This window comes from Hippocampus zosterae, chromosome 20 (assembly GCF_025434085.1).
Source record: "Hippocampus zosterae strain Florida chromosome 20, ASM2543408v3, whole genome shotgun sequence".
Lineage (NCBI taxonomy): Eukaryota > Metazoa > Chordata > Actinopteri > Syngnathiformes > Syngnathidae > Hippocampus > Hippocampus zosterae.
The window spans coordinates 9,237,927-9,257,118 of NC_067470.1; the positions used below are offsets into that span (position 1 = coordinate 9,237,927).

The window sequence follows — 19,192 nt, forward strand, 5'->3', positions numbered from 1 at the left end:
CAACGAAGGCTCTTAGGGTCCTGTTCACCTTATACAACTCCAAGCATTCAGTGATCCATGTATGTATGTGGCATTGAGTCATAGGCTTTCTTGTAATCAATCCAGGCTGTGCACAGGTTGGTACGTCGGGACCTGCAGTCTTGTGCGACTGTTCTGTCAACCAGGAGCTGATGTTTGGCTCCTCCGGTATCTCCACCAATGCCCTTCTGTGCTTCGCTCATATATTGATCCATGTGTCCACTTATCTTAGCCGCAATGATGCCTGACATGAGCTTCCATGTTGTGGAGAGACAGGTTATTAGCCGATAGTTGAATGGGACTGCACCCTTTGAGGGATCCTTCATGATCATGATCGTTCGCCCTTCGGTTAGCAATCCTGGGTGAGTGCCATCCCTCAGCAGCTGGTTCATTTGTGCTGCTAGGCGCTCGTGGAGTGCTGTGAGTTTCTTTAGCCAGTAGGTGTGGACCATTTCCAGGCCTGGTGCTGTCCAGTTCTTCATATCTGAGCCTCTTTCCTGTATGTCTGCCACTGCTATGGTAGCTGGGTTCTGTTCAGGGAGGTTACTGTGCTCCTCTCTCAGGGTCACCAGCCATTGTACACTGCTGTTATGTGCAACCTCCTTCTCCCATATGCATTTCCAGTACCTTTCAGTTTCCAGTCTTGGTGGATAAGCTCTGTTGTTAGGACCCTGCCACTGAGCGCAGGGTCCTATATATATATATAAATTTTTAATGAATATTTTGTAATGATTTTGTGTTTATTTGTCAGGGTGTTTTTTTTTTAAATCTTTTTTTTTCTCTTCAATAATCAGCTTCCTTATTTCCGCAGTCGTGGCTACGAACATAGAAGGGCTACTTCACAAAATCACAGTCATGATTGTTCACTGAGCAATTTTGCTGAGTTTCTCCGATTTTCTCATTGTTTTATGAAAGACAAAAAAAGGAGCCCATGGTCTGCATTCTTGGTCTTTGATGTCGCTTAATCTTTTGTGTGTGTGTGTGTGTGTGCGCGCCTCTCGATGAGCCTTTGTTTGTTTGTTTGTTTAGATAAGGAAGGAGGAGGGGGGGATGCCAAGGGACAGAGACAGAGAGGGCCCTCTGACCCCATCCAGACCCAGAGTTCCTGCCTCTGGCTGTGACTGACAGATAGCATCGATGTATCATAGCTTCTTATCAGCCGGGCCTGCCTGCTCCCTCTGATCTGGAATCAGCCCCCGCAGCCGGACAGGGTACGGAGAACACGCAAACAATGTATGTGGTAACTTAGACAGCCATCTTGTGTGTGTGTGTGCGTGCGTGTGTGTGTGTGTGTGTATTTCTCTTGGATACCAGACGGCTCTATGTTGCCTGCAAGTCATTGGGTGTATTTCTTGGAGCGGGTGAGCTCATGCTTCCAACATAAAGACGCATTGAGTGAAGTGGGACCGAGGGCCAAGTCTGGAGGTACACACACACACACACACACATTCACACACACACACGCATGGCGAGAGACACACTCAGGCCAGTGTGGAGGGCTCCTGAGGGCCGAGGGGACTATCGTTTTCCTCGTTAATTACGACCGTCTGGCAGGCTGGAAAGCAGGAAGTCCAAGAGGGAATGATGGAAAGAGGGAGACATGGTAGATAGATGATAGCGAAGGGGAGGATGGAGACATCCAAGGCAAGTTTTGGATGGTAAAACCAGGTGCTGTTTTTCTGTCTTCATCCCAGTTTCGCCCAACATTGGGAACACAGTTTTTATTGCGACGGCGTCCACTTTTTTGGGTGTCAAACGTATGTACAGTTGGAGTCAGGACACACCTGCCACCATGTAAAGCGCCCCTGATTCACACCAAATAAAGTTCAGTTGTTCCAGAGGGCTTTCTGGCCAAAGCCTGAAGGTTTTGTGCTATCGCCGATTGGTATTTGGAGCTGTTCATAATAGAGCCTGAGCGAGAAGGATAAAAAAAAAATATTTGAGACGCTGATGCCAATTCTGATAAATGGCAGAATATGATCCTGATTAGCGATCAGCCGATTAATCCCCCCCCCCCCACAATTTTTTTTTTACTATATATCCTTTTTTTTTTGGTCTGCCTTAATGATTACGAGATACAAATTACAGATAGAAAATTTGACTGTTTTAGATTACTTTGTTCTTTCCAACTCGGAGGATAAAAATTGTCCGTTTTTGCTGACGGCATTATTTTTGTCTTAACATAAAAAACACACACACATGCGTTCTGCAAAAAAAAAATCCAGTCCAATGTCACTGTTTTCACTACTTGGTTTTTGTTGTGTTCCATGATAAATTCAACGCCTTGGAAATATTTTTGTTCACTTCTCCTGACTGATACCTATGAAACATGAGATGCCTCTGACTCTGTGGAAGCTATTTGCTGACCATGCTCTGTGCTGTTAACTTATGTTAAATTATGATTTCTTCTTAAATTATTCCTCCTCTCTGCATTGCCGGGCCAAGCCGCGTTCCCTCCTTTTACGTTGTGATATACAGCATATACCTTTTGACCCTCTGAGCCAAAACCAGCTTGCGGCTGTAACTTCACTTTACTGTCTGGCCTTCTTCTGCCATCCATTCGTCATTCCCCCTCCGCTGACCCCCAACCCTCGCTTGAGACCAAACATCACCCAGTCACTCACTGAGCTTGAATATAAAAATGTGACTTAAAAAACAAACCAAAAAAAAAACTGAAAGTGAAAAAGTGGGCCGAGCAGCTGCGGTGGCGAACGGAGCAGGCCCTGGGATTTAAATGGCTCCAGGTCCAATTACCAGTGTCTGCCGCATCTGGACGCAGTTAGAGAGGCGAAGCGCACGGCGCGCCATTAGGGATATGAATTCACAAGCTTTTCAGACGACGACGCTTGATGATGTGTGGGGCTCAGACATCAGAGGGAGCGAGGCTTGCAGCTCTTACTGACAAAGCACCACAACGGTTTGTTTTACATAAGAACATACAAACTAGAGCGGACAAATAATTCTCAATAAATCTGACATAACTCATACGTTAGTGGATTTCTTAAATGCTTTAACTACCCGTTCAACCGCTTAAGAAAGCAAATTATCCATTTTGGGGAGTTTCTGTGCCCCATTGTCATATGGTGTTCCACAGGGTTCCATTTTGGGGCCCCTGCTGTGTTCATTGTATTTGCTAGCCCTGGTTTCTATTTTAGGAAAGCATGGAATTTCTTTTCACTACGATGGAGATGACACTCTGATCAACTGTATGTCCTAATCTAATCTTGCGCCACTTTTGTCGTGTCTGGAGGAAATCAAGGTCTGGATGGCACTGAATTTCTTGAATTTGAATGGTCCTAGTGCCCCTAGTACATCCCACCCTGGCGCCTTATCTAAACGGTCTCTCACATGGGTTTTCAAATTGGATAGAGATTTTAAATTGGACTGGCAACTTCCATCGTTTTTCATCTTTGTTATTGGAGAATCCAAATGAAGGCATACTCTTGCACCCTACACAAATGAGATAAAAATTCCATATGTTCTGCAATAAATCTGAAGAAAAAATCAATCACACTTAAACAATCCCCCAAATCAAATGAATCTAATGCCCCCAAACCTTTCAGCGATCTATTTCTTTAAAAAAAAAAGTCACTTCCTGTTTTTAATTATTGACTTTGCAACGGAATTATAAAACACAAACTTTTTTCGTAATGGTTGTTGAAGTTGTAATGATGTTTATTAGTGAAAGTTATGCATTTCGATCGCTAAGTAAGCACCTTTTTTCTCCAGGAAGTGGTACACGTCCTCTTACGCAATAGGAGCAGAGACAGAAAGTGCTGTCTTTACTTTGATTCTTTTAACTCATTTATATTCTAAGTTTACTCATTTGACTGTTGTTATTATTTCTTCTCCATAATTATTACTTATCCAAGCTATATACATCGGCACAAAAACACACACGCCCATAAACTTTCATGCATCTGAAGCCAGTTTGAGTTTAACCATGTGTCATCGCCTCGGGAACTTCTCATATCCGGAGATTTTATTGTTCTTTTTCATTCCATTATTAAAGCTTATTCGTTGTGTGTGTGTGAGTGTGTTTTCATTCCAGTGTGATTGTGCTGCAGAGGCACTCATCCAAACTCAGGTGGGGTCGGACCTCAGGGTGAGTTACTGTGTGTGAGTGTGCGTGTGTGTGTGTATGTGTGTGTGTCGATGACTCCGTGTTGTTGTTTTTCTGACCAGTGGGTCTCTCGTGGAGACAGCGGGGATGTCATTTTGTTTGGCCGGCGTTCATTTGGACTCTTCGACTCGCTCGCCAACGTTGACGTCCCAAAAATTCATAACCGGAATCCCTCTTGCATCCTTTAAGCTTCTTCCGCTACACAATGGCCGCTGTAGCGCCGTGCAATATCCGCTCGGCTTATGGTACACAATATTGTTTCTATATTGTCTATATTGCGATATGAAAAGGATTTTTGTGGTGGCTTATGCCTAAAAAAAAAAAAGGAAATTTAATTAAGTTATAAGATGAACACAAAAAAATTGACACATTCCGATGCTCTTGCAAAGTAAACATTTCGAGTGGAAGTCATTTTACTGTACTTTTTATGTACTCTGATACAAAAGTGGTAAGAGATTTCTGTGCGATGGTTCGCGAGCTAGCTCTGGGGTATTCTAGCTGTACTCCACAGTCTCCGCTTTGCAAGCGCGTGTTTTCAGCTCGTCTCGCCCACTCCTATGACGTCATCGGCCAATTTGACTTGCGGCTTCGTCCATTAATTCATGCCTTGATGACGAAAGACGCATAAAATGCACACGTTTGCGGGGAAGAAATACGACGTACCGACGTGCGCGTACAGACATGTCGTCAACCCGCATAAACCGCGTGTGCTGTTTTCAAGTCGCGCGAAAACACAAGGGAAAAAAAAATACAGATGCAATAAAAGCCACAATTTTTTCCTATGACTCAGTGATGTAATATAAGCCTCAACCAAAGATTAATGACCGGCAACAAGGAGTTTTTGTTTTCGTGGCATTTTGGTTACAGTGTGGGCGGGAAGAAAACTTTTGCGGGCCATTTTTGTTGAACTCTTTCCGTATATTTCTTAATTTCAAAATTTGAAATAGATTGTTCCTCAAATTTGTGAATATTTGTCTGAGAGGAGAACATTAAAGTCAGCTATAAAGTGGACCGTTCCAGCAAAGTGGAGACTGTGGAGAATAATAGGCAAAGTACTGTACTACTTATTTGATTCCAAGTTTCGTATGAGAGAGAAAGAAAGTGGAGACTGAAGTGCGGTAATCCCCAGTAAGACCAATTACTTCAAAGAATGGAATCTCCTGTATTTGTGTACTTCTTTGAAAGTAAGCAAAATGTATTGAGCAGAACACTAAGGACAATGAGAAAGTGGACTGTTGCAGCTAAGTGGAGACTGTGGTGTATAATACCTTTTAAAACTTACTTAAAATTATTGGATTCCAAGGTTTGTTAACTTTTCTTCCAACAATTGAGTACTTACAAGGTCCCTTGTATTTTCGGTAAAAAGACATGTTTTATCCAAGAGGACACTAAGGGCCAAGTGCAGGAAAGTGTAGACTTTGGAGTGTAACACCACAATGAATGAAGGCCGCCTTCTTTTTTACTTCTCGGTAATGAAACAAACCTCATCCTGGATGAGCCTTCAGGTCAAATGCAGGAAAGCGGAGAATGTGGAGTGGAACATTGAACCCTGGCTGACCAGGTAGTTTGGGCGATTGCCAAAGTTGTTTACATGCACCCTCCAGCAAAAGGAAAGCACCGCAGCCCTCCCAACCCAAAAGATCCCTTCCCCCCGTCCCGCTCTCACTGGGCAGGATGAATTAGCGTGGGACAAAGAGCTTTGTGGCCCGGCCATGAAAGGCCCATTAAACATGCCGCATCCCCCTGAGGCCCTGCCCTGTGGGACACCCCCCCTCAATCCCCCCACCACCACCACCACAGAATGCCCCTCTCACAGCAGGGCCACAATCCCAGCATGCACTGCTCCCCTTCGACTTGTCCTTCAAGGGTCTCAAGCGATGTCGTGTCATATGTCTCCTTGGGTCCTTGTTTACTTGGTTACCGTGGCAACCTCTTTGCCTCAACAGCTGTGTCACTTCCACCATCTATCCATTGGAGCATTATACTCCACAGTCTCCCCTTTGCGGCAGCGGTCCTCAGGGACCTCTGGGATGGGATAATATGGGCCTACTTTGTCGTTGTTTGTTAGCATGTGTAGCACACACGTTTAAAAGTACTTTTTTTTTAGTTCAGTAATCTGTATTGTGGAATGTTATACTCCAGTCTGCGTTGACTCCATTTTCTCAATTCTCCTTTCAAACTAAATTTGCCTCAGTACCGGAAAGCAGCAGATACTAATTCCTTCCCTATAATTAGTCCTATTGGGGTGTTATACTCCGCAGTGTTTGATTTTCTACTCTTGACCCACAGTCTCCTCTGGGATAACGTGTGTGGCTGTTTTTCACCGCCACACAGATGAAATGTATAAATGTAAACTTACAGAAATTAGTCCTATCAGAGTATTATACTCCACAGTCTCCAATTGCTGCAACAGTGCACTTTCCCCCTGCCCTTAGTTTCCCCTTGAATAGTATTCGCTTCCTTACAATAGGTTAATACAGGTTACCCCACTTCTACAAATAAGTGCTACTGGAATGTTTTACTCCTCAGTCTCCATTTTGCCGCAGTGTGCCATTTTCTTGCTGCCCATAGTCTCTTGTAGGATCAAATTAAGCAAGGTAATTTTTCCCTATAATTTGTCCTGTGGTGTACAGCATCCCTCAGTTTCTTCTTAGCTGCAGCAGTCCACTTTCTTGCTGCCCTTATTCTCTGCTCGGATAAAATTTATCATCACTCTTATGTCTCTTGCTTCCTGACTTTTATGTTCAAGACCCTGTGGGAAACGGATCGTGCGGTATAGAATCTATTGTTGTGTACTTTGAACAAGATTATAGCCACGACTCCTGACCTCTTACGGTAGGTTACACACACTATGAGTGAAGATGGCAGAAATGGTTGTTGCCATTTCCAAAAATGTGAAGTGAAGAATTTCTAAAGGAAGGAAGGAGCGGGGAGGTTGTGATTAGTGTAGTATGCAAGTGTGTGTGTGTGTGTGTGTGCCTTGTACAGTTCAAAAAACGTGACCCACAACAGCACAGCTGCACTGGATGGCCACAATAAAACGAGGGGTGGGGGTGTGATGGGGTCAATACAAACTGCGCATACCAAATCAGGAGGAGGGAAGAAGGAACAGCAGTACTGGGGGAGTGTGTATGTCCCTTAATACCCCTTCCAGGACACCGTAGTTTTGGGAATGAGCAATATAATGGCAACATGAATAGTATTAAATTGAGGTGGACTTTTTGGTTGCAGTTTGCGGCTGGTAAGGCAGTAGTATTGTTGTGAGCGTGTGTGTGTGTGTGTTTGGAGGGGGGTTAAAGATCCAGTCCCCGCATTGTTAAGGTCCCTCCTCCTTCTTTGGGAAATGGGAGGACTGGGAAGGCGTCGCAAAAAAGAGCAGGAGGGAGGAGAGCTGGGGAAAGAATTGTTTGAGAGCTCACTCATCCAAAAACCTCCTTTCAGTGTGAGAACCTTTTTCGGGGGAGCACGCAGAGAAAATGTCGCCGAAGTAAATTAGTAAAACAACAACAACACGCGAAGAATAACGGGAAGAAAGCGACTTTGCTTCTTTTTCTTGTTGCAGAGGAGGACTACTGGTAAAAGAGAAAAAAATAGTCCAGCTGAAAGATCGCTTTGCTGAGGGAAAACGAGGTGCAAGCGCTAAATCGAGCAGTTTCGGTGAGTTTGAAGCCTTCGCGCTCCTGGCTTTGAATTAAAATACGCGTTCAATGTTTTCGAAGCTTGTGCTTACTTTAACAAATAAAACTCCAAAAGTGATGTTTTCGTGTTGCTACGTGGTCACGCTTGTTAGCGTGGCAGCATTTGTGTCGTTTTGAACACTACTAGTGCACTCTATCAATGGAGATTTAGGACAAACCACATATTTATTGTACCTCCAAAGCGCTTTTTGTGCTTTAACAAAAAAGTGGAGTCGGCATGTGGACGCGCAACGCGAGTACTTTGTTAGCCTTTCCGTGATTTTCGCTTTACTTTTAACACTTTTAACCCGTCTAAACGAGTGTTTTGGGGTTGCCAATCGTGGTTGTACGCGACAATCATGCTTTTTCCACGTTTGGGAGGCCACAGCCTACATAGTTAGGGGGGGGCACGCACACTTTGGGGCTCTGCTAGGTTTACGTACCCACACGCCAACAATGTTTAGCGGACCTTTGTGGTGTAGTGTTTTATCCCAGCGTGCATTGAACGCACCATTCTCCCGCAGAGAATGAAGGGATGGATGTTTTTGGCATGTACTGTATGTGTGAGTGCATTTACTTGACCGTCTATCGATGCTGCCGGCCAATCATAACAGTGCCCTTTGGGTCACGTGGTGTCCAGAGAACGGACGATGAAGTTTTGCAGCATTCCTTACACGCTGCTATTTGGACATGGGTCCTAAACTTCCCTGCTAATTTGTGTGGTTGCCGTGGGGGAAAATAGGGTCTCGAGTTTCTCCAAACCAGGTGTTGTTTTTGTTTTTGTGATTGTTTATTTTTTCGGGGGAGGGGCTCTCGAGGAATCTTGGTGACAGACATCAAGGTCACTCAGATTAAAAGTCAAGAAGCTCTATTATAAGGCGGACGAATAAAGATTGAAGTCGCTAAATTGAACATGTGTGAATGTGCGTGCCCTGCGATTTTTTTTCCCCGACAACTAGTCCAGCCTGAATTCAGGTGGGATAGGCTCCAGCTCACCCCAAACTAATGAGCATGAACTCTGGAAATATGGTTGGATGCAGACGGTGTCTCTTTGTGTTCTTGATCACTTCTGACAAGTACAGCACGCTTAAATTGGGCAAATTGATTCCAGTTCTGATTTTCTGCCCATTTTTCAGACCCATTGATCAAAACACACACAAAAAAGAAGAAATCACTCCTGCTCATATTTGACATTGGCGCTTACGATCATGATTTTAATGAGTTAAACTTGCTCGTTTGCGTAACAAAATTTCATCAATGGTGCTTTTTGACCTTGTTTTGCTACCTTGCTTTCTATTAGCGTACCAACTGCTAGCATGTTTAGCATTTTATCCATTCTCATTTGAAATAGTACCTGAATACAGGGTCAAATGTAAATCAGTCTGAATTGTTGTGTTGTTTTTATTTTGTTTTATTCGTACTGAGGTTACTATCACTCCAGATGCCAGCATTTTTCTCTGATGCTATTTTTTTATTTTTAAGTTTTATTTTGCATTTTTTTTAGATTCGGCAGCTCATTCCATTCATTGTCAGCTCCACAGCATTCACATGCAATTTCTCCAATACTTAGATTTTGTAGTTATTATATATTAGGAGCATGTTTAAAACCTTTTGCTGCTTAAAAAAATCCTTTGATGCTGTAGTCGTTTCCAGTTTTGCATGCTTATGTTATCAGGCCCACGGGCTCAAATTTGCCCGCCCACCCCTGTTGTAACATTGGCGACAAAAGAGAAGGGGAAGAAAGAAATCCCCTTCCTCGAGGGCACGCTTTCATCTGTGACAGCGGGGCGCTCGTGCAGCCACGGGAGATGTTTTTGGGTTTGGCCAATCAGGGCGGTCGAGGCCTTTGGCTCAGACCTCACCTGTGTGGTCCTTCTGGACAGGAAAGGATCAACTAGATATCATTTATGATTTGTGGTTGTGATTTTTAACTTTAGAAAAAACTTTTCTGACCAATAAAATATATCTCAGTACCGCTTATGAGAACCTCAAACTAAGAAGGTGTGTATCCAACACAACTCAATGCAGCTCTGCTTACCTTTCAGCGTTGGTAGTGGCCTCGCAGTCAGAAAGATTTGGGAGTTTGTGAATGTTCTAAGACTCTTGCTTGAACGTGACTCTGGATATTGGTCCGGTCTTGCTCTCAGGTCACGGTAAGGGAAATTCTCTGTCTTGATGCTATAACTACAGTATGCAACATATTTCCGAATGGGTTATTTGATTTCATACTGTATTTGATGGGTGGCCAGGCACTACGAACTATTGGTGTACAAGGTATTAAAAAGTACACCTTTCATAATATGTTCTTTTTCGCTTATACTTGTAAGCAGTTCCAAACGTCAGGCGTACGTCTTTGTATTGTATTGGGGCGCCTGTTGAGTCCATCTGTGCTGTTTGATGGAAGGTATCTGGACTCCTGTGTCCATCCAAAGCGGGAGACACCTGGGCAAGCAGCCCCCCCCCCCCCCCCAAGTCCACTCCTGATTCTTGATCAGCCGGAAGGGAGGGAGGAAGAGAGAGAGGAGGGTGGGGAGAGAGAGACTTCTGAGGCTAATTAAACATGCTGCCATCAAACGGGAAGAAATCCCTTTCCGCTTCAGGTGCCTCTTGGCGGCATTTGCAACCTTTTCCCACGCATATATTCTTTTTCCTCTGAATTCGTTTAGCTTGCTAAATGAATTGGCCGCCGATTGGTTAACGCAGAGGTTCTCAAACTAGGGTCCACTAGCTGTACAAGTTGTCTTTAGGAAATTAAATTGGTGACTTTTAATCCCTTCCAAACTGTTCCATTATTTTTGTCAGTCTTTTCTTGTGGAAAAAAATACAACTTTATTCTCACCAATTACTTTCTCGAAAAATTTGAATATGTTATCACATCGTCCCCCCCCCCTGATAATTTTTTTTCGGCATTTATGGGTACACATGGCACTTGTGTTTAATTATGACTAAGTCCTTGGATAAGTTTCTGCTGGACCCAAAAAAAAAAAGTTTGAGAACCCCTACGCTAATGATGTTAGCCCTCTCACACACGCTTACTAACACACATTGTGAAGCCTAAGTGCTTGTTTGCTCACTGATCCACTCCTGTGTGTGTGTGTGTGTGTGTAAAGTAGATATTTGGACAGAGATTACAGGGTGTTGTTAGCGACGCGCTAATAGCTCGTTCACACACATTTGTTTAACCTCGTCATCTTGGATGAATTATTGTGTTAAAAAATGCTGGCATATCAACTTTCCCGCCCTGGGAATCCGGGGCACCGTTCCAAGGACGTTAACTGATAATCACACGTCGGCTGGCAGGGGCTTTATCCGGGCCGATAAATCGCGGGGCAGACGAATGCTTGTCCACCCGCCCACCCCTCAGGGTTATCAAGAGCTGGAATTTTCCGCTGCGCACTCCTGTCAGTTGGCCAGCATCAAGCGTGAGAGCGAGACCTCAGCTCAGCAAGCTCCAGAGCATTCGTTTGAGCTCCAGGTCTAGCTTTTTATTTAGATTTAGCTGAGATCTTGGCATACCTCAAGGGGTCAACATTATCGTGCAATTTTTCTGCCCCCCCCCCCCCCCCACACACAATTTTAGCTAATATAGCATACCAGCGTGATTTAAAATGGATAGTAATGCCCCCTACTTGCTTTATTGAATTAAAGTGAACAAAATAAACGCGCGTTAAGCGTAATCATAGAAAGTAGAAGCTTCTGTGGCCCGAAATGACACCCAGGCTTTGAACACGCTAACGACCAGCTGCTAATATGAGCTCACAACAGCAAATGCTACACTCTCACTGGCAGAAGCTAATCGGCTAACCAATTGTATGCTAACCATTGTGCCCGCTTTAAATCAAGGACAAAAGTAACCGGCCAAGTATCTTTTTAGAGATTCCACTTTTATTTTAGAGTTCCTCCAGCGCCTCCTCCTTGAAGAAAAATACAACCAGGGGTGTGAGTGACAGGAGAAATGGTGGCTGTGCTTTAAAAGAGGGAAAACTAAAAGCCCAAATCTTGGTCCAGCTGGTTCTTCTCTCAGGAAGCTCTCGCTTCAGTTTGCCGCCTCCTCCTCCTTCTGCTTTTCCTATATACAAATCTTGTGACTTCACGGCCACGTCTTATCTCAAGTTCCCAATATCTGTTCTTCATAGAACATTTGAACCCACTCCCTCTCCTCCTCCCTTTCCCCCCTTCTCTCGTCCCCCTGCCGAGAGTTGCCGAGCCGGGCAGCGAATCCCTCCCTGGGTTCCTGTTGAATAATAGGCAGAAATTGCTCTTGATTTATAATTGGTTCCATTCAGTCTGTAGGAAAGTTCCCCCCATGACGCCCCCCCCCCCCCCACACCTCCTTCCCTTCCTTCTCCTCCTTACTTTCTTTCTCCAATCTCTACAATGCAGGAACACACAAGTCGACTCAGCTGTTTGCATGTGTTCAATTAAATGCATCTGCGTCTATTTAATAAAAAGCGGCAAAACTGAATTTAGGACAGATCAAGGACATTTGATTTTTAAAATGGACCCCCACATATTTGCGATATTCTCACAATCCTCCACTTATTTATGCAAGACATTTCAAGACCCTTATTTATGTACTGTAAATGCTTGATGGACCGCATTGACGGCCAGAGTGAGCTAAATGTAGCCCGCGGGCCATATTTTGCCCACCCCACACTCGAGGATATAAGTGGCAACTGTCTTTGTGTGTGTGTGTGTTGAGAAAAAACAAGAAAGACCCTGAGGTTTGCATATTTGTGCGACTGTGTGAGTATACTTTTACCATGTAATGGGCCCGTGTGTGATTGCTTGCGTATGCGCGGGCAGAGAAAACAGGCCGCTAGAGCATACTTGCGGCCACACCAAATATGTAAGTGAGTGCTTCGAAATTGCGGCTATTAAGTTAGCTTTTTCTGTGCGGATGCCGAATGCCGGGAAGGATTTGCTCACCGCACTCCAATTTTTCCTCATGTAGGTTGATTGAAGCATTGAAATGGGGAGTTGTTTTCATTTTCCCCTTCGTTTTAATGACGTGAAAACGACCCCAACGTAAAATATATGCGGCACCACGGTTCAGATATGCTAAGCTAGCGCCAACTTGCCACAACACAGAGTCCATTATATTGAAACGAATAAAATCCAGAGACCTTTTTTTTTCGCCGCACAGTATTTCTGTGTCGATCCGTTGGCTCTACTTAAGCTACCTTAGACAGATTTTCCCCACTTATTTCTTCTTTCCGAGTGAATTTCACGACATAAACAGACCGTTATTTTTTCCCCTTGCTGAAATGATACTTGGTGAACATTTGATTTGATTTAGCTTTCTCATCCCAAGTTATGTGCGTTTAGCCAGCAAAGACTTTTCTATCCCTCGTGAACAATCCAATGATTCTTTGATTGAATTTAGTTGAAAATAAATGGATTTGATCTAAAAAGTGTTTTGCTATCAAAGAAACCGGTTGGCTTTAGCTAGTTATTTAGCCGTTTTGCATGTTCCATTTCCCTCCCTCTCGCGCGATTGGCGAATACACAAATGGCTTCTACCCCACTTTCAAAAAAAAAAAGTATCCTGTTCATATGGCCCCACCAGCATCTCACGCCACGTGCAAAAAAAAAAAGTGTCAGTGGGAGGGTGTGTGAGCAGTAATTAGCCCGGCTCGGTTAATTTGGCTTGCTTATCTAAATCATGCAAATTGGCCGACGCCACCTAATTGATTTGAACGCCCACTCCACGGCCAGCCAGCCAGGCAGCTTTCAATTCTGTCCAGATCTCCCTTCGTTAATCCCCCCCACCCCTCCTCCAAGACTCCGTGTAGCTCGTTAGTGTCGGTTCGCAGGGACCGATCTGTGGATTTGGACCGCCGTATATAGCTCATTATTAGCTTGAAAGATGGTTTGAGGGTATTAAAAGGCGGGGGGATCTCGTTAGCAATGCTTCGATGGCTTTTTGTATGGAATTTAATGGCATGTGAGAACCGCTCGTTCTCCACCTGTTGCCTGGGAATTTTCTCTCGACTTCCCACCCTCGTCGCCGATCCTCACGCACGGTGCGCAGTCCTTACAGTCTTGGTTACTACGCTTCAAATTTGATCTCCGATGGCTTAATTTGGCATGGTCGACTGTGCCCTTCCACAGCTCTCGGGGGGGGGGGGGTGCGGCTTCCAAGGGGTTGTGTCCTTTGACATTGTAAAATTCCCAAGCTGCAACTTGGATACGACTTTTGAAGTCGGGTGCCCACTTGCGCCTCCTCAGAGATCGTGCCGACTTTGATGGGCAGCGTGTAAGTGGCCAATGGCAACGTGCTCCATAATGTTGTGTCCTGGCGTTTAATCACCAAGTTGACACTGTCCACCTCTTTGGGAAAATGCCGGGGCTGATGTTGTACGCTGTGTCCCAGCGTAGATCGTATTCGCTATTGACGGTTTTGGGTAGGGCTTTTGAAGATAAAGAAATCACCGGGGTCTATTTCGCCCTGAGGAACTGATGACTTTTTTATAGCCTATGTTTAAGTCAACCGACCTTCTGTTGGCGTAAAATTGCCAGGTCGAGTTTTATCCCCATTTTGAGACACAAAGGCAAAGCGCTCCACAATGTTGTTTGAACACTTTTCCTCAACTGCTAACCAAAACAATCTCAATTTGAAAACGTAACCACAAGTGCCGTCTACTATGGAAGTGTCGAACATACGGCCCGCGGACCGGAACCGGCCCCCAAGGAGGTTTGATCCGGCCTGCGGGATCATTTAAAAGTGAAAACAAAATGCATTAAAGACACAGAATAATATTTTAAATAAAATGCAGTTTGTGGATTATCCGCTAGGGGCACACTCTTTTGATCACAGTAGAAGACAACATTGTTTTGATCGGGGAAGAAAACAGCAGTCTCAGTCTGTCACCGAAATAGACCCAACACAGCAAATGATATGAAAGCGCCAATCAATGCTTCTTGAGACTAAAACAAAGGAAATAGATGATTTTTTGGTGATTCATATAAATCAGCATTGTATTGTATTGTATTGTAATGTTAATGGTTCGGCCCATTTGACATCTACCGAGTCCGTATGTGGCCCATAATGTGAAATGAGTTTGACACTCCTTGTTTATGTTGACTTGTTCACTGGATTCTTGGATATTTGTTAAGCAGCCCCCAGAGAGATATCCCCATCCCCGTCCCCTCACCCCCCGCAAACCGCCTCGTCGCCTGTGGCTAGGTGGAAATATGTCGGCACATTGTGACCGATGAAGGGCTCGCCTGCCAGTTGACGTCCTCCATCAATCCATAAAACCCTCCACTCACTACCACTTGGTCATTGACACCCCCCACCCCCTCCCCTCCATCCCCCCTCTTTGGTCATTGAGCGTGGCCCATCAGCTCTTCCCCGGGCCCTTCAGAGCAGCGTCTCCCCTTTCTCCAGGGGTCCGCGGGGGTCTTTGTCTGGGTGCCGGCTCACTGCTTTACAATGACTCTCCACTCTATTAAGGTGCGTTCTGCCTGTTAGTGTCGCCCGGGGCAACCGGCCTCCCGCGCCGCAGCTATGCATTGTGGGCCACGGAGGCAGAGCGGGTCCCGTTGAAACCCCGGCACTCCTCACACTTGACACCGCATGTGTTTATCTAAAGGGGAGGAAAGAGAGTAAGGGAGGGGTGTAAGACGACGTAAAAGTTGTGGGGTGGTTGGGGTGTGGGGGGGGGGGGGTAGGCGAGGGATGAATATTCAACAAAGGGGGAGTTACTAGCAGGCGCACCCCTCCATCCTGGCTGCGGGCCCCCTTGCTCCTCCTCCTCCTCCCTCGTCTTCATGCCAGAAAGCAGATGGAATGTGAGCACTCCGGGAGGAGGCTGCGGCCTGGTTTTGTTCTATTAGCAAGGTTGTCAAAATGAATTTATCCACCAGGCTTGGACCACAATGAGAAGGGGGGGGGGCTAGTGGGGGGGGGGGGTGTCCTGTCATGTGACCAGAAATGCCACGGACATATAAGGCGCCCACATGTTGCTTCTCATCGTCATTTGCGTCTGTCACAAACTCACTGTTAGCACAAGATTGTGTACAGTGCCTTCTCTGTAGTAGCCCGTTTCACGTGGAGACCCCCCTCCGCAGCTCAAAAGCTTTATCATAGGGGGAATTATAAATAAGAGGCTCGTTTGGTTTTGAGGTGGGAGCGACAGTACAGTGACCCGGGGAGGGGGGGGGGGAGCTCGAAAGCAGGATTCAACATCCTGCCTCTCAACAACTCTGCTACTTCCTTGAAAGCTGGCAAATTTGTGGGTCAACTTTGACCCTGTAAACCTTTCACACATACACACAATAGAGAGCCCAAATAGAACATCCAAATTCTAACCCTGAGGTATGGAACTCCCGCTCCTTGAGAGCCACATCCTGCCTGTTTTAGGTCTTTTCGCTACTTCAACACACCCGATTCAAACGATCAGCCTACTACCCCTTGTTCTAACTGATTGCGCCTTTTTGCGTGACACTGCGCCACGGTGGTGTTTTGCCATTTTTTTGTACACTTTTCCTCATTGACCGAGCTTGGACTTTGCAGTCATCCACAGCTGGAAGATATGAAGTCTCACTAAGAGTTTTTAAGTCTGCACATGGGCATGTATGGATTTCTGGTGTGTGCTGGAAGAGGGAGTAGGAAGGGGTGCGAGTGTTCTGGTTTCCATCAGCCTAGATGCTGCTGTGTAGGAGGCTTGTGTGTATGTCTTTTTTTTTTTCGGGATGGAAAAAGTTGGACATGGATGTTCGGGCAAGTTTTCATCTGGAGGCAGGGTATTCGCTAAGCAAACACCAGGGCCAGCTGACTAATGAATCACATTCGAACAGGGCCCAGGGGGAGGTTGTTTTTTAGGCACGACTGACGTATTACTGCTGTTTTAACAACCATCCATCTCGCGGCTGGCCCGTCCTCCCTTCTCGTCGATAGTGCGCCGAAGATAACATTTTATGGAAAATTGAGTTTTTAAGGGTTTGTGTATGTGAAGTTGGCTCACCGGAGTGCCTTGCCCACTCATCAAGTGTGGAATTAAGACAACTAAGTGTAGAGTGCCATGTAGGCACGATGTAGCGTATAAAGTGTCTCTCCAGTTAGATATGATGATATTGCCTTATATATTTGTTCCCAACACTCTGGCCTGGTGAAGTACAAGCTTGACGTCTTTTAGAGCCATTTGCGGTTTTTGTTAGCATTTGTTAGCCAAACATCTCCCCATCTGATGGTGTCTTTTTACCCACCGAATAACAAAGTTCTTTGTTTGCAAAAAGTTGTTCAGAAGCCTGCGATGGGCAACAGGTGCTGGATGCACATCTACGCCTCTTTTTTTTTTTTTTTTTGGCAGCTGTCGCAGCTTTGGCCACAGAAGCCACAAGCCTTCAGGCTGGCTCGCACACTTTGTTTGTTTACGGTGTGCGCTCGCCACTAAACGCCCACCGCGAGACCGTGAATGTAAGAGTAGTGTGTGTGATGCTACAGTTGGTTTATGTACTCGACGTGCCCGCCATTCCAGCAGGTAAATAAATGTGTCTTACATATATATGAGTTGTGACATCTTGTTTTTCGTGACCAGTACACCTGCACACGCTAATGAAAATTAAACTGAGTACACCTCATATCCTAACTGACCGATTGTACTTATATTTAATGTGTGTGCGTGCGTGTTGCGAGAGAGAGGGTGAGATGGTAGCCATATTGTTAGCAATTAGCAGCTATTTTGCCGAATAGCAGATAAATTTAAGAAAAAACTGTGACATTTTACTTTAAAAGAAGCTTCAAAATTTAGCAGTTTCAAATCAGTTTGTGAAAATGCTGAGTCAGGTTGAAATGACTTCTTCGTACGCCTTTTTTGGGATTGTGTGGTGTCGACACGAGAAAATAGTCCAAAAACATAAGGTGAAATAGAGTATAACTTCATTATTTCTCAACGTATCCCCTCAACCCTTTTGTGTCATCTGCTATTTGTGGTACCAATTCTCGCAGCATTGCGGTGACATTTCCATGTGTTAGCTTCACTTTTTCACTTCTGTTCAGGATTTTTGTGGTAGCATTTGTTACCTTCCCTTGAGTCTTTTTGAGCTTTTAGACCATCACAACTGACAAATATTTACAACTTTCCATTTATATCTACTACATTGGTTTATAAAATAATCCAAAATCACACTTTACAACTAGGGCAGGTGCTAAAATGACAAAAAAGCTAAAGTAAGTTTGTTGCTTTTGGCCATGTAGCATTAGCGAAGAGTTAGCAGCATTGTTGTGAAATGCTGGTACTGTAACTGCAAAAGAAATATAACGTTTGTGTGAAGAAAAGTGAAAGCGACCTGGATAAATGATGTGATTATAACAGCATGTGTTTTTGTTTTTTCCTTTTGCCTGTTGGAGGGTGGTCGCTAATCCAATATTGCTCTTATTAATGGTGTACAGTGTGTGGTCCTGCGTGTGCGTGCGCCTCTGTGAGACTATTGGCTTGAGTTAACAACAGTTTTTCCATCAGCTCTTCGTTTTAACTTGACGTTAGAGTTTCCATCCTCTCTCCCCCCTCGTCTTCCTCGCTCTCTCTTTTGTTTTTTGTGTCCCACCGGCCTTGTTCATCACCGATAAGTGGTCAAACACGTAGCCCAGTTTGAATACTATGCATGTTCAGTACTGGGGGGGAAAGAGGAGAAAGGGAGGTTTGAGAGGCGCGGGACCACCCTCCTCATCCTGACGGGAAGTTGTTAGTTTAACCTGACAGGAAAGAATTCAGGAAACTTGGCAGCGAGCAACAAGAGAGAAGAGAAGAGATGCACACTCTGTCGGCATTACCATTAATAGGCTGACTAGTTGTATTAGCGTAGCTGCACATGGCTAGCGCAAGCTACATTTTTGTTGGGAAATTTCATTAGCAATAGTTAGCTGGACTTCTTTGGTGGTTTTGTGTGTTGACTTTATTTTGGTTCTCTTGCTGGTTTGGTCAGCATTTGTTAGCTTGATGCGTTTAGTCTTTTGCCGTGTTTGTTTGTATGAAGACTTCAGTTTGCCGGTGCTCATTTATTAGCATTTATTGGTGGGTTTTGTGTGAATTGTGTGACTCCTTTGTTGGTCTGTTGTGATTGTTAGCTTGGAAGTCATCATAGCATCACATATTTAGGTCTGTTAGTGGTTTTAGTTGGAATCTATTACCTTTATTTTTTTTAGGTCTGTTGGTGTTTTTTTTTTTCTTGTTAGAGTGACTCCGAACCTCCCGTCAATGCACCCCCTTGTTCCCCCCCCCCTCCCCTCCATTCCTCCCTCCAAGCACCCAGCCGCCCGGGAACCTCTACCTGTGTCAGTTACACCTGAGCAGGAAGGTGTCGTGTTACGGGCCCCAGAATGAGGGAGCCTCTTTGATGAGCTGGAGGAAAGGGGAGGCTGGTGGGG

At 45.0% G+C, this 19,192-nt stretch overlaps 1 protein-coding gene across 3 annotated transcripts in view; it reads left to right on the forward strand.

Moving 5' to 3' along the window:
• Positions 1–1,006: 1,006 nt before the first annotated feature.
• The window catches only part of boc (BOC cell adhesion associated, oncogene regulated), a 34,897-nt gene continuing 16,711 nt past the window's right edge, over positions 1,007–19,192 (forward strand). Inside the window, exons 1-2 of one of the 3 annotated variants that reach the window (XM_052053702.1) lie at positions 1,007–1,229; positions 1,333–1,443. The gene's annotated coding sequence lies outside the window, so the exon portion shown is untranslated. Of the gene's footprint in view, positions 1,230–1,332; positions 1,444–7,185; positions 7,799–9,863; positions 9,972–19,192 lie in introns of those variants that run through there. The other 2 variants (XM_052053703.1, XM_052053701.1) reach the window with 2 other exon arrangements.